The following is a 14703-nucleotide window of genomic DNA, read 5'->3' as shown; positions in this document are numbered from 1 at the left end:
AAAGTAACGCAGAATTTAAATTGTGCGCCACTTTAATTCCTAGGAGTTGGTAGCATTATGCAGGATCACATGTTCTAGTAAACACGTTGCAGTTAGACAAAATGGATCGCTATACGACCGATGAGCGAGTGAAGATTGTGAAAATCCATTACAAAAAAGAATACACCAATCACCCCACCAGCCTAAATTCATACCACCTTATCACTATTTAGGTGTACAGTGGTCGTTCTTGAATAACTCGAGGATCACTAAGATAGAAATGCGCCTAGTCGCTAAAGATAATTTTCTTATCAAATCACCGTCCACTTGTTGATTCTCCAACATCCAATCAACGAATATCCGGCGCATGAAATGGTCGTCTGGTTTCAATTTCTGGTTTAGTTGAATCTTGTACGGATATAGATGCAGATTTTTTTGTTAAAATTCGTTGCATTGTGCTTTTTGAAATATTTAATTTCAGTAACCGACAGCGCACTGAGAGCACTGTTGAAGGCCAGTACGAGGCCGGCCCGTTTTTTTAGTGTCAGCAGCCGAACCTGTTTGTTCAAATTTGGCAACTAATCTTTTCACATTTGTTACATTCGGGGCGTTCCTTCCATCGAAAGTTCCACATAATTTGCTCACAGTCTCAGCTACACACTCTCCGTACTTGTAATAAATGTTCACAATCTTCACTCGCTCATCCGTCATATAGCGCTTCATTTTGTATAACCGTAACATGTTTACTATAACATGTGAGTATTTTTGTATAGTTAGTTGTATGCCTATTTTTAAATTTTCCTTTTATAACAAAAGAAAAACATATCTTTTGTAATATTATATGTAACTAACTTACAATATCAACTCCTTTTGAAATGAAAATATCAGAAAAACATTAGATTTATTTTTAAGAAACATTTTTACTTTTTTCGGAATTCTAACATTAGAGGTTACTCTAATTTTAAAAAGTTTACTCTTACGTAATTTCTTTTTGTAAAAGAAAAATAAGAATGTGTTCTCTCTTGTTCACTAAAACTGTGGATAAACTTACAAATAAAAAATTTATATTAGTAAAGTATAACTTATTGTGTTATATTTATGTGCTTCTTTTTAGAAAATTGTATTGCAAAGTAGAAAACTGCGATATTACCTAGTTATTTTCTTCAAATTTCTTGATAAATTTATATGAAATGAGGACAAGTTTATTCAAGATCAAAGATGTATAAGTAGGGGCACGTTATACAGACTACATTTAACGCACTTAGGGTGGAAAGGTGTCTATAAAGTGACCACGGTCCGAAAAGGCTCTCTTGAGGTTTTACAGATAATTATTAGTAGGTGTAAATGAGGTTATACCCTAGGAGACACATCTTCATAATTATACCCGTGTGATTAATATTATACTTCCCAAATATATTATTGGTCAACCGAGGGGATTCATTATTAAGGTAACATTATTTATGTTTGACTTAGACTTTCAGTTATCTAAATTGTTACGCAGTTAAATATACGTAGAATGTTATCCCGCAAATACATTTTTACGAGGTAAATTAACTTGTGTTAATTATTTTTGTATGTATTTTGTTTTGTATTCTTCTTGTTCTTTACACAACACCATCGCTGCCGATGGTGGTTTCTGACAGCTGCAACGTAGTGAAAGTCGTAATGCAATTTGTACAGATGAATCAAAGCATTGCAAATTAAGTTAATTCACTAGGATTTATCGTTACGTGTGTAGCTACTATAAAAATGTATGTTTTTCTATGTACGTATAGAACAGGTCAGTCTCTAACATGTTTTATACCTACTTTATTTTCGAGACAAGCACATAAACGCGACAACCGGAATCTGATAATTATTATATTTATTCAAGTCCGCTTTTCAATTTGTCCATTTGTTTCTAGTGTCTAGAGTTGTGAATTCTTTGGATCACAATGTAAACAACAGAGGTGGACTTAAAGATCATATACAGGTATTATTTTTATTTATATAGCCTGTAACTTTTTGTTTGCGTTCTTCTGTTTTTTTTTTGTAATAAGGTTCCTTATTCATTTCCTACACAGAATTTATCGATGCAGACGATGTTTCTCTATAATTTTCTGTTTCTATATTTTAATTGAAACTTATGCTTTGAGTAAATACCCTACAGATATAGTAGGAGATAAAGAGGGTAGCCTTGTCGAAGTCTGTTTCAATGATTATTTTCTCTCGTTAGTTACAGAAGTGTATAAAGTTTTGTTTAAACCCCTTCATGGAAAGAAATCAAACTGTAAGTAATTGTTAATGCTTATTTGGATAGTTTGCCATCTGTGCAAAAATTTAAAAATGATCTAAATAAACTAGAACACCAAAATCACAAATGGAAATAGCAATAATCTTCTTGGTGTCCCATTTTTGTTAAATATGTCTTTTCTGTGCATGAATGGAGCTAGTTGTGAGTATTTTGCTAGAACAGTAGAAAATGCTTCAAGAGGTCGAGTAGGTATACGCTAGAAGGTAAACCATAATTTTTTAATTAATTAAAACAGTTTACAAAAATTTCTGTGAATCTTTTGTACGCTATATTGCAGTCTATACATATAGGATTTTTGAGATATTTACTATTTGTCAACAATTTTATTTAATTATCGTCCATTTATTTTTAGTTACTTACTTTAAGCTAGGTAATACTTTGTTATAGTTCTTTCGTTTTCATTAAATATGGCCCATGCTTCATGCTTCATGTGATAACTTTAGGATTGTCTATAATTGATGCCTATACATATTTTGCTTTAACTGAACATTCCATGAACATCAACACGATTGTTCTTTCCGTGATGTATCTGTCAATTTACTAATACTTAAACTAAATGCGTAAATTTAAACCATAAGTTTGTTGCCTTTTGATTGTAGCAGAGACATATTTCCTAGAAACAATAAACAAGGTATACCTCTTGGAAATGGACTATTCGAGAAAGACGAATGCTACTTAATTTTTGTAAGAAATTTATAGTTGTGTTGTAGTCGAGGTTGTACTAGTATGTGTCACTATTGTTATCAGTTATCTATATCTTTTTACATGTACCTACATCTATAAATGATCAATCATTTTATTTACCTAGTTTGAATTTGCAGATTTGTTGACTGGGTGGTGATAAATGTTGTTTATGTGTACAACAAAATATGCGTAATAGAAATTAGCTTGTGATATTAAAATAATAAAAATGATGATTATTATGCCATTTTTTTAACTTCCTCTTTTTCAACAGCATAATTGAAAAAAAGTTTTATTTAGTAACTCTTATTTTTAATAAAAATTCAAATGACACTGCGTGGACTTGTATCCTATGCAGACACATTATTTGTGAAATTTTTATAAAAAAAAATGTGCCGAACTAGAAGCCCCACGTACATTTTTTGCGTCTAAAGGTGATTTAAAACATTTTAAATTAATCTAGTTTTCTAAATCAGATTAAATAATTCTTGCCAAAGTCGATATTTCAAAATACAACAATTTTTTTAAGATAGTTACCTTAAGCGTATCGTAAACAAAAATATTTGGATTGTACATCTGAAGAAATCGCAATGTTTCTAAAACCAAGCCCCAAATCAATATTTTGTAAAAGTGAATAAAAACAAAAAATAGGTATTTTATTTGAACTGTTGACGTGCACTGGAAAAAGTAAATTTTTCAACCAAAATTATGCGAGGACTAAAATAAATAAAATGAAATAAAAAATTTGATTTGAATATATCAAAAAAACAACTAACAAAAATCTCTTTTTAATTAACTAATTTAATTTAAATTTTCTCACTATCTTTCTTGAAAATGAGGCACCTAGATAAAAAATTAAATGAGAGAGGTTCCATTATTTTCACCCAAAAAATCTTTTATTAATTGGACTTAACTGTACTTGTATGTATAGGTATAGGAAAAAATATCTGATGATAAAACGTCAATTATAAATTTAGAAATATAGTATTGTGCGCATTCCCATTTTTACCTAGCTGAAGCCACTGATCTGTATCAAAAGCACGGAAGATATGTACATATAGGTACAGACCGACACAAATAAGTTTGCGCTTCTGATTCAGACAGAGCTGCGCAGAGCTGCGCGATATTGAGAAAGAACGCATTCGGTCAGAAGGAATAAGATGTAGGCGCAGCGATTACAAATACATTTCTAGAGCGTTACTCCCGCCGTGTCTAGTGGGTATTTCTGGGCGGATCTATCACAGACGCAAACTTACAGTCCGTACGATATTTCTTGAGATAAAATTCCAAGAAGACCCCTGCGTGACTTTAATTGATTAACTGCATTCGACACCCGAGGTAGAAAGACATTGGCGGCGTGACGTTCACCGTAGCATCTTGTAGTTCATACTGTGTTTTGCTGTTACAAAGGCGTGTTTCTTCGTAAGTGTATCATCCTGTGTATTTTCATTGTAATTTATTATTAAAATAGGTAAATCAATTGAGGTGAAAAATAAAAGAAAGGAATTTAATTGATTCACAAATTGTGGCCAAAAATGAAACCTCGTATTCTTTGGTGAATTTTAGCCAGAAGAAAGACTCGCCTTTCCTATAAAGTTTTATCTCTAGGACGCTTCGTTAAAACGATACAGGGTGTTAAACTATATTTTTAATTTTTTTAAATAATTTAAAAACTAGTAAGTGAAATAATTTGAAATTAGGCACATGTATTTATGTAAACATTGTCCAAAATCTGAGGGCTTTTCCTAAAATTTACATGCTCCAGTGGCGGTGGCATATTTTTCTAAATAAAATAGCACGCTACTGCTTTACGGTAACAACCATGATATTTTCGGATTGGATTCGTCTTTCAATTTTCTACAAATTACTGCTCTTATATGTTTTTCGAAAAAAGCCTGATTTTCGAGAAAAACTTAAAAAACCAACTGAAAACACTTTTACTTAAATGACATGACAAGCACTAATCATTCGGTTATTTATTCGAATAAAGAAATTGATAACATTAGTCATCATTTTAATGATTTTATTTGAGTAAATGCTCAAAAATACCTCCATTTTCACGAACACAGGCCCGACATCTTTTTAGTAACGACAATAAAAATTTTTCGAAATTTGTTGCTTAAAGCTGATGAAAAGCATTATTTATTCTTTTTTCTAACTGCTCAAAATGTCAAAGTTGCTATCGCAGCCTACTATGTAATTTTAAAAAGCATTATATTCGAATATTGAAGTGTGTTTCTCAGTTCGTTTTTAAGTTTTACTCAAAAATCAGGCTTTTTTCGAAAAACATAAGACAGAGGTAGTAATTTGTAAAAAAATTGAAAGACTAATCTGAAAATATCATTGCTGTTACCGTAAAGCAGTGGCGTACTATTTTATTTAAAAATATATGCCACCGATACCCTGTATCTCCGCCACTGGAGCATCTAAATTTTAGGGAAAGCCCTCCGATTTTGGGGAATGTGCCCAATTTCATATTATTATTTCACTTACTAGTTTTTAAATTATTTATAAAAATTTAAAACGTTTTTTGATGTGCAACACCCTGTATCTTTTTAACGAAGCGTCCTAGATAAAAACTTTATAGGAAAGAATTCCCTTAAAACTCACCAAAGAATACGAGGTTTCATTTTTGGTCACCATTTGTGAGTCATCCTGTATACATATTTTAAAATTCTGATAATAATGCGGAAAATTTTCAAAGCACGCCTCTGCCGCGATAAATTGTTATAGTAGTTTCGATGACATAACTTTATTGGCTTATACTTTTTTGGAATTATATCTCATCAATTATTGTACGGACTGTACATTATGTCAGTCTGTACAAATATAAATATAACTATGGGGAATTTATCACTTGGGTATTCACAAAAAAATATAAATCTTTTTAGGCACCATACCATAAGGTGAATTTCCCCTAAGATGTTGTGCACATGATCAGTAGCTGACAGTTGATTTTGTTATCGGTATTATTTATCGATTTATCTATCTATTTATTTATTTATTTATTTATTTATTTATTTACTGTAGTTACAGAAAGATTCAAAATTTCTCAGAAACATTTTGTTAGTGATTTGGAAACTTTAATTAGCTGCAAATATTATGAAATATTAAACGTGTTTATTCTTTATTTTATCAAATGAGTAAAATGGAATCCTTTTTCATATATTTCATAAGGCAAGTGGTTGATTCTGGATTTGATATTTAAATTCTGTCCATTTCTTAAATCATATAAATATTTCGCCGCTATATTTTGTTAATTAACTACCATTGGTCAAAGTATTTAGATAAAATAAAACATATTATAATCTTGACTGCAAACTAAAGTAGCAAAATCTAATTCGTTTACATGACATAAGAAGTTTACACCATGAAGTAAACACTGCGTAAGATTTAAAAATAAGATAATTTGTGTTTCCGAGGTTAATTAAAGATTCATTGTTTTCTGTAGAAAAAAAAAATAATTTATGCATTTGCGAATTTTTTTTGTTACATATTTAACAAATTTATTTGATTTATTAGATTTATTTTGCTCTAACTAAATAATATAAATTTGTAAATAGATCGATTGGTTTTTTCGATTATTATCTTAATATGCGATATTATTTTAAAACTTTTAGAAATTAAATGCCCACCGATTTTCTCGAAAATAAAGTGGTTTAGCGAATTTTAACAATTATTTTTAGAAGCCAGAAATCCTAACCTCTAAGAAGTTGTGACATTCCAGTATTGTTGCATACAAATGCCCTGTAGATATTATTATTTAAGAATTATTCAAATCAGGCCATTTTGGGTATTTTAAAACATTATGATTGTTGATTAGTTTTGGAGACATTAGCAAAGTTCGTTTTAAATAAATTAAATTTATGGGCAAAAAATTATGATACATTTTTCCAAAACATCCTGTATTCCAAACACAAGATCTGTAATTGTCGTTGTGACCCAGAAATTACCATCTTATAAACAAAAAATAATACATGCCACTTAATAATGTCGTAACGTTTCCAGTGTTCCTTGTAAAAAGTGTGAAAAGTGAATGGTCGGCGGCCCTTTTGAGAAAAAAATATGTAGGGAAGCAGAGCAACAGAAGATCGGAGCACGCGACCGTCCCAGGCCAGGGCTGCTTGATCCCGACCTCTCCCAAGAAAGGTAAAGGATGCGATGAATCTCACTCATTTTTATATACAACCCACAAAAACAACTTCTCTCGAAACTCTCAGGCCTACTTTCCCCTTTAAGTGGCTCACAATTGATTAATAATGTTCTTCCTTATCTAGGGAAACCCCCGAAAGAGGACTTTTTATTAGACTGCGTTCCTTAATAACTGGGATTCCTTTTTAAATAAAGCAGGAAATTCTTTGAATCAACAACGGTATTTTGCATATTAAATCATGACGTATTAAAAATTTATAACGTACAAAAAGTGTAGTATAATAATTACAACGGAATAAATACACCTTTGTATGTGGTATCCTATATGGTTTCCGTAAATTTCTACAGAGTAGTATACAAAATAAAAATTAAAAAAACACGAATAAAAATATTAGCTCTCAAAATTCAGATATAAACATTCCTATCTACTGTATTAGAAGTGAAACAATACGCAAAGTATCTTTTTTATGTACATTTTTAATATTGGATTTTGTAAGTAATTTTATTTTACTATAAAAATGTTAAACTAATTTAAGTAAAGTGAAGATTTTATTTTTATGCAGATAAACAACTTCACACACAAGCTCTTAATAAATAACCAGGCACACAAATAAAAATCCAAACCCAAGAGGCCCACATATCATTTCCCAAGGAATTTGATGCGCTGAACACGATACTGTAGTCAAACTTGCCGATGAATTTCAGAGGAAAATGCCCAAATATGGGTCAAAACAGATTTTTTCCTGAATTTTTTCCAAATATACCATTTTTGTATTATTTTGAGGCGTTGAACACGATGCCATTAGTAAAATTTACTCATGGCCTCATTATTTCTTATTTGGGCGTTTTTACCCAAATAATTCACTTTTCTCCGAAATTCATCGGCAAGTCATGTCGAACTATTTTTGTGTGTGCCTGCGTAATTAGTCTTTTTGTTATAAATAACATCTCCGCAGGCTAAAGCCTGCATTGAATTACATCCACAGATCTAGTAAACATGTTATTTCACCTCTAGTTTGTATTTTCTATATAATTAAATATTTAAAAAAATTTCAAATATTAGTTCCAGCTTCAAAAAAGGGGTCATTTGAAAAAACAGTTCTTAAAATGCAGAAATAGGTTAACTTTATATTTTATTTCATTAAGGCCCGGTACTTTGAGTCTCGATTAATGCTTGATTAACTAATCAGGCGATTAGACTGTGATTATACGTTACAAAATAAATCAGGATTATGTACAGTCTAATCGCCTGATCAGTTAATCAAGCTTTAACCGAGACTCAAAGTACCGGGTCTAAGTAAGTTTATCTTTGTCAAAGAGGTAATTTTAGAAACAGAAATAAGAGATAATTTAATTGAAACTTTTCGTTAATTCGGACTGTATTTTAAAAAGCATACATAACATCATGAGATAAGAAGATGTTTAAAATATTAATATTATTATTTTTTTATTATTTTGAGTTTTCTTTATATTTATGATTTTGTGCAAAAAATAGGTTCCTACAAATAAGTTTATTTTGAAGTTACTGCATCAGATTAAATATTTACTGAGAGCATACGGAGTGTCAAGGAAATGGTGAATAATTACTTGGATATGGATAAGCCTTGCAAAATAATGCCATAAATTTCAAATTATTTATTGGGGCTTATTCTGAAGAGTTTGCTCTTGAAGTTGAAATTAAAAATCGATTTTTTATTGGAACTTTTTTGTTTTTCATTAAAGGGGGTCGGTCGATTTGAGCGGTTTTTGCCCCATTTTGTTTTTGCCATAAAAAATGTGAAAAAATTCCTGTATTTTCTACTACCAAAAATGAGTCGATCTGACCCGAAACGGACCACCCACTCACCACCCAGTTTCCCTGTAACACCCCCGCAAATACTGGAAATACCGTCACTAGATAACATCATTTTGGAGAGATTCGGCGCTGTAAAACTGAATAACTCGCCTCGATCACCATATCCTTGGGTTTTTGGGGTTGCTGATCACGAATCCGTGGTCCATTAGCCTCCACCAGATGTATTTCAAGGTCATTTGAAGGTCAAACTGAGAAAACGCTGATAAAAAAACAAAAAATATATCTATGAGTTTCCGGGGTCGCTAATCACGAATCTGGGGTCCATTAACCTCTGTGAGATTAGTTTCGAAGTTATTTGGAGGTCAATCTGGTGGTCCCATTTCATTAGTCTCCATCAGATTAAGATTCAAATATAAAAATATAAAAATAGTTCCTTAGGTTTTCGGGGTCGCTGATCACGAATTCGAGGCCCATAGATATATTTTTTATGTTTTGTATCAGCGTTTTCTCAGTTTGACCTTCAAATGACCTTGAAATACATCTGGTGGAGGCTAATGGACCACGGATTCGTGATCAGCAACCCCAAAAACCCAAGGATACGGTGATCGAGGCGAGTTATCCAGTTTTACAGCGCCGAATCTATCCAAAATGATGTTATCTAGTGACGGTATTTCCAGTATTTGCGGGGGTGTTACAGGGAAACTGGGTGGTGAGTGGGTGGTCCGTTTCGGGTCAGATCGACTCATTTCTGGTAGTAGATATTACAGGAATTTTTTCACAATTTTTATCGCAAAAACAAAATGAGGCAAAAACCGCCCTTTGAGTAATTTTTTAGTAGAAACTATGTTATTTGAGACTACTTTACTACCAAATAAATGTAAGGAACACTTGTTTATTAGCGATACAATAAACCGTCTTGCAGATAAACGATTTAGACACCATCTATATCAGACATACCTATATTAATTGTAGTTAAAAGTCTGAAAACAACAAATACATATACAGGGTGTCCCAGACTACCCGTCCACCCCTTCCAAAATCCAAAGTAGGTACATGTTTATGTGAAAAATGGTTCAGATGAAAGTTACTGGTCTCCAAGGGGCACATTTTGTTGTGACCTTGTGACCTTGTATGTCACCTTGAAGGTCATTTTCAAGGTCATTTCCAGGCGAACTTAGTTTTTTTAATAGAAGCCCTTAATTTCAACCCCGGATTCGGAAGGAGCGAAAAATTCTACGTTCTGATAATGTGTCATGTGTGGAGTCCATTTGATCCCCCAAGGTCACGTGATGGTCAATTTTTTTCAATTACAATTAATGTGTAACAACATAAAACATAATAAAATAAAGTCATTTTCAATGTTAATAAGATAAAGCTGTTTTTTATGTAATACCGTTGAAAAAGTACCTAGACGAAAAGAAACCATAAACAGTAACAAAAATTGACCTTCACGTGATCTTGAAGAGTCAAATGGACCCCACACATGACATATCATCTGAACGTAGAATTTTCCGCTCTTTTCGAATCCAGGTTGAAAATAAGGGTTCCCATTTAAAAAACTAAGTTGACCTTGAAATGACCTTCAAGGTCACAGACAAGGTCACGATAATATGTGCCCCTTGGAGACCAGTAACAGTCATCTGAACTATTTTTCACATAACCATGTACTTTGGATTTTAGAAGGCGTGGACGGGTCGTCTGGTACACCCCGTATAATGCCAAATAACATTTGATGTTACTTACTAATTTTATTGCATTATGGATATATACATATTTAAGATAATAATATGTCGAGAATATTATGGTATTTTCATAAATTCATTTGTCTCAAAAACAGTTTGTTGTATCAATATATCAAACGGACGATATCAAACAGGTAAATTGTTTGATATTATTCGCCTTCTTCGCTTAAAAATGCACGAAAATCTTAAAAATGACGATAAAAATAAAAAGGCATAATTTTTTAGATCCAAATACAATGAAAAACAAAAAAATTACAGTGAGAAATCGATTTTCAACTCTCAACTTCAAGAACTAATAATTCTACATAACTTATTGTGATGTTATTTTTGTCCTAACCAAAATCGAGAAAATGACCCCTATTTTCTGGACGCCCTATATGTATTAAAACTATTTTTCTTTGTATTTCCAGTAGATGGAACATGTAGTTGCAATCGATTTTACAATTTCGATATATAGGAAGTCCCAGAAATGTGTCCAAATGTAAACCATTTAACTCGGCAAAAAACGACAATGCTTGCCTAATTGTTTTTTCAAAAACTCCTTAATTTTTATTTTATTTTTTAATTCAAACTTTTTGTGACTGCCACTGGAGCATAATAATAAATAAATAGAAGTACAAAAATTTATAACTAATTAGTACTAGTATTTGATATTTAGGTAAAAGTTGTTACTTTTGATGATATGTGGTTAACATTTTTTCTGGTATACTGTGTATGCAACAATTCCAGCTTATGATTCATCGATAACAGTTTACTAGCGTCAGATATTTGTGTTGGCGTTTAGTCACGATAAAATCCGGAGTTTTGTGGATTTATGTTTTATTTTAACTACTTGGCAGCGGAATAAGGAACGAATAAGACAAGACAAAATGGATAGGGTCGTTTCACATTATTATTTTATTATTTGTCTGATTCTGACATTCCGAGCTGGGCATAGTGCACCTGTTAGTGTTTTGATTGAACATATGCAAGAAANAAACCATATACGGGGTGTCCCAGACTACCCGTCCACCCCTTCCAAAATCCAAAGTAGGTACATGTTTATGTGAAAAATGGTTCAGATGAAAGTTACTGGTCTCCAAGGGGCACATTTTGTTGTGACCTTGTGACCTTGTATGTCACCTTGAAGGTCATTTTCAAGGTCATTTCCAGGCGAACTTAGTTTTTTTAATAGAAGCCCTTAATTTCAACCCCGGATTCGGAAGGAGCGAAAAATTCTACGTTCTGATAATGTGTCATGTGTGGAGTCCATTTGATCCCCCAAGGTCACGTGATGGTCAATTTTTTTCAATTACAATTAATGTGTAACAACATAAAACATAATAAAATAAAGTCATTTTCAATGTTAATAAGATAAAGCTGTTTTTTATGTAATACCGTTGAAAAAGTACCTAGACGAAAAGAAACCATAAACAGTAACAAAAATTGACCTTCACGTGATCTTGAAGAGTCAAATGGACCCCACACATGACATATCATCTGAACGTAGAATTTTCCGCTCTTTTCGAATCCAGGTTGAAAATAAGGGTTCCCATTTAAAAAACTAAGTTGACCTTGAAATGACCTTCAAGGTCACAGACAAGGTCACGATAATATGTGCCCCTTGGAGACCAGTAACAGTCATCTGAACTATTTTTCACATAACCATGTACTTTGGATTTTAGAAGGCGTGGACGGGTCGTCTGGTACACCCCGTATAATGCCAAATAACATTTGATGTTACTTACTAATTTTATTGCATTATGGATATATACATATTTAAGATAATAATATGTCGAGAATATTATAATATTTTCATAAATTCATTTGTCTCAAAAACAGTTGTATCAATATATCAAACGGACGATATCAAACAGGTAAATTGTTTGATATTCTTCGCCTTCTTCGCTTAAAAATGTACGAAAATCTTAAAAATGACGATAAAAATAAAAAGGCATAATTTTTTAGATCCAAATACAATGAAAAACAAAAAAATTACAGTGAGAAATCGATTTTCAACTCTCAACTTCAAGAACTAATAATTCTACATAACTTATTGTGATGTTATTTTTGTCCTAACCAAAATCGAGAAAATGACCCCTATTTTCTGGACGCCCTATATGTATTAAAACTATTTTTCTTTGTATTTCCAGTAGATGGAACATGTAGTTGCAATCGATTTTACAATTTCGATATATAGGAAGTCCCAGAAATGTGTCCAAATGTAAACCATTTAACTCGGCAAAAAACGACAATGCTTGCCTAATTGTTTTTTCAAAAACTCCTTAATTTTTATTTTATTTTTTAATTCAAACTTTTTGTGACTGCCACTGGAGCATAATAATAAATAAATAGAAGTACAAAAATTTATAACTAATTAGTACTAGTATTTGATATTTAGGTAAAAGTTGTTACTTTTGATGATATGTGGTTAACATTTTTTCTGGTATACTGTGTATGCAACAATTCCAGCTTATGATTCATCGATAACAGTTTACTAGCGTCAGATATTTGTGTTGGCGTTTAGTCACGATAAAATCCGGAGTATTGTGGATTTATGTTTTATTTTAACTACTTGGCAGCGGAATAAGGAACGAATAAGACAAGACAAAATGGATAGGGTCGTTTCACATTATTATTTTATTATTTGTCTGATTCTGACATTCCGAGCTGGGCATAGTGCACCTGTTAGTGTTTTGATTGAACATATGCATGCAAGAAAAAAGAATGTAAATATTTAAAATACAGGAAATTTCATTAGGAATGAGTTTAAAACAGAGCGACTACCAAATATGTCTTTATGTAATACTGGTACTTTTCTATTTACAGGGGGTCATAAACCAATCGCAAGCTAAAAATTTCAGTGATTATGTTTTTTTAGAGATAATTCAAAAATATTATTGTACAACTATATTTTGTCTTCACTGGTTGACGACGCTATATAGTCGACTTTAAAAAAAATAATGAAAATATAATTTTGTGTAAAAATATTTACTATTTATTAAAAAAAAACATGCTTCGAGATAATTACGATGGATTCTTTGTATCACTGTATGCAAACAGAAAAATCAAATTTTCCCTTGGTGCCTTATTCCAGTTGATTTGATTACCCAAAGAATGAATGTCTGCATTGTAGATACCTTATCATTTTCGGATTAATTTTCTTTTTACGTACTACATATCTAGAATGGCTGAAGACACTTGACCATAACTACAATTTTTTGGGTATGTTAGTGCTGTGATGTCAAAGAATTATTGTAACGAGACACAATTTACTTTTTAAATATTAGAATATGCAAAAAATTAAATAAAATTGTTCACAGCAAACTGAGAAATTCAAGTCTCTATTATGCATGCAGAGACATAAACAGATAGGTATGACTTTTGTGACATGAAATATTTTTCGCGAAAATTATGGAGTTTTTTTGACTTGCAATTAACATATTATTTTTAGTTAAAATAAATTAAGCAACAAGAACCGAAAACAACGTCAGGCCGGGCCTAAAAGTTCTAATAGCGGGTTAGTTCCGCACAGAGCCCAGACCGAGAACAATAAAGCCAGATTTAAGATTCATAGCTCAGACTAAGAAGTGCAAATCTGTAACTAGCGGCAGCCGGCCACATACGACAACCCCAAAAATCATATTATTTTAAATATATACATAATATATTTAAATATCATTAAATAATAACAATCACAGAAATATACTTCATTCTTGTCATTCTAACAACACCTTTGACAAAGACCAACAGGTATATCAGTTTTTTTGTAGTAGGATTTTAACAATTCATAGACAATCATTTCTTGATAAGAAAAGTTCCTATAAACGTAGAACGCTTCGTTTGTGAGATATAGGGTGTTGAAAACAAACTTTGTTTAAGATTTTTTTTTTTATATCTCTAAAAGACCAACATATATTGAACTGAAATTTGGTATTAATAACACATTAGTCATGGTGAATAAAATAAAGATATCTGTTATTCCATTTCACCCACCAGTGACGTGCCTGGTGACGTGAATTTTTCTGGAAAATAACATAATTTCTAAATTTTTTAATCAATTCTGAACAAAACAGATCTCT

The sequence above is a fragment of the Anoplophora glabripennis genome, unplaced genomic scaffold, assembly GCF_000390285.2.
Source record: "Anoplophora glabripennis isolate ALB-LARVAE unplaced genomic scaffold, Agla_2.0 scaffold89, whole genome shotgun sequence".
In the NCBI taxonomy this organism is placed as follows: Eukaryota; Metazoa; Arthropoda; class Insecta; order Coleoptera; family Cerambycidae; genus Anoplophora; species Anoplophora glabripennis.
Note: the sequence above shows the minus strand (reverse complement) of the source record.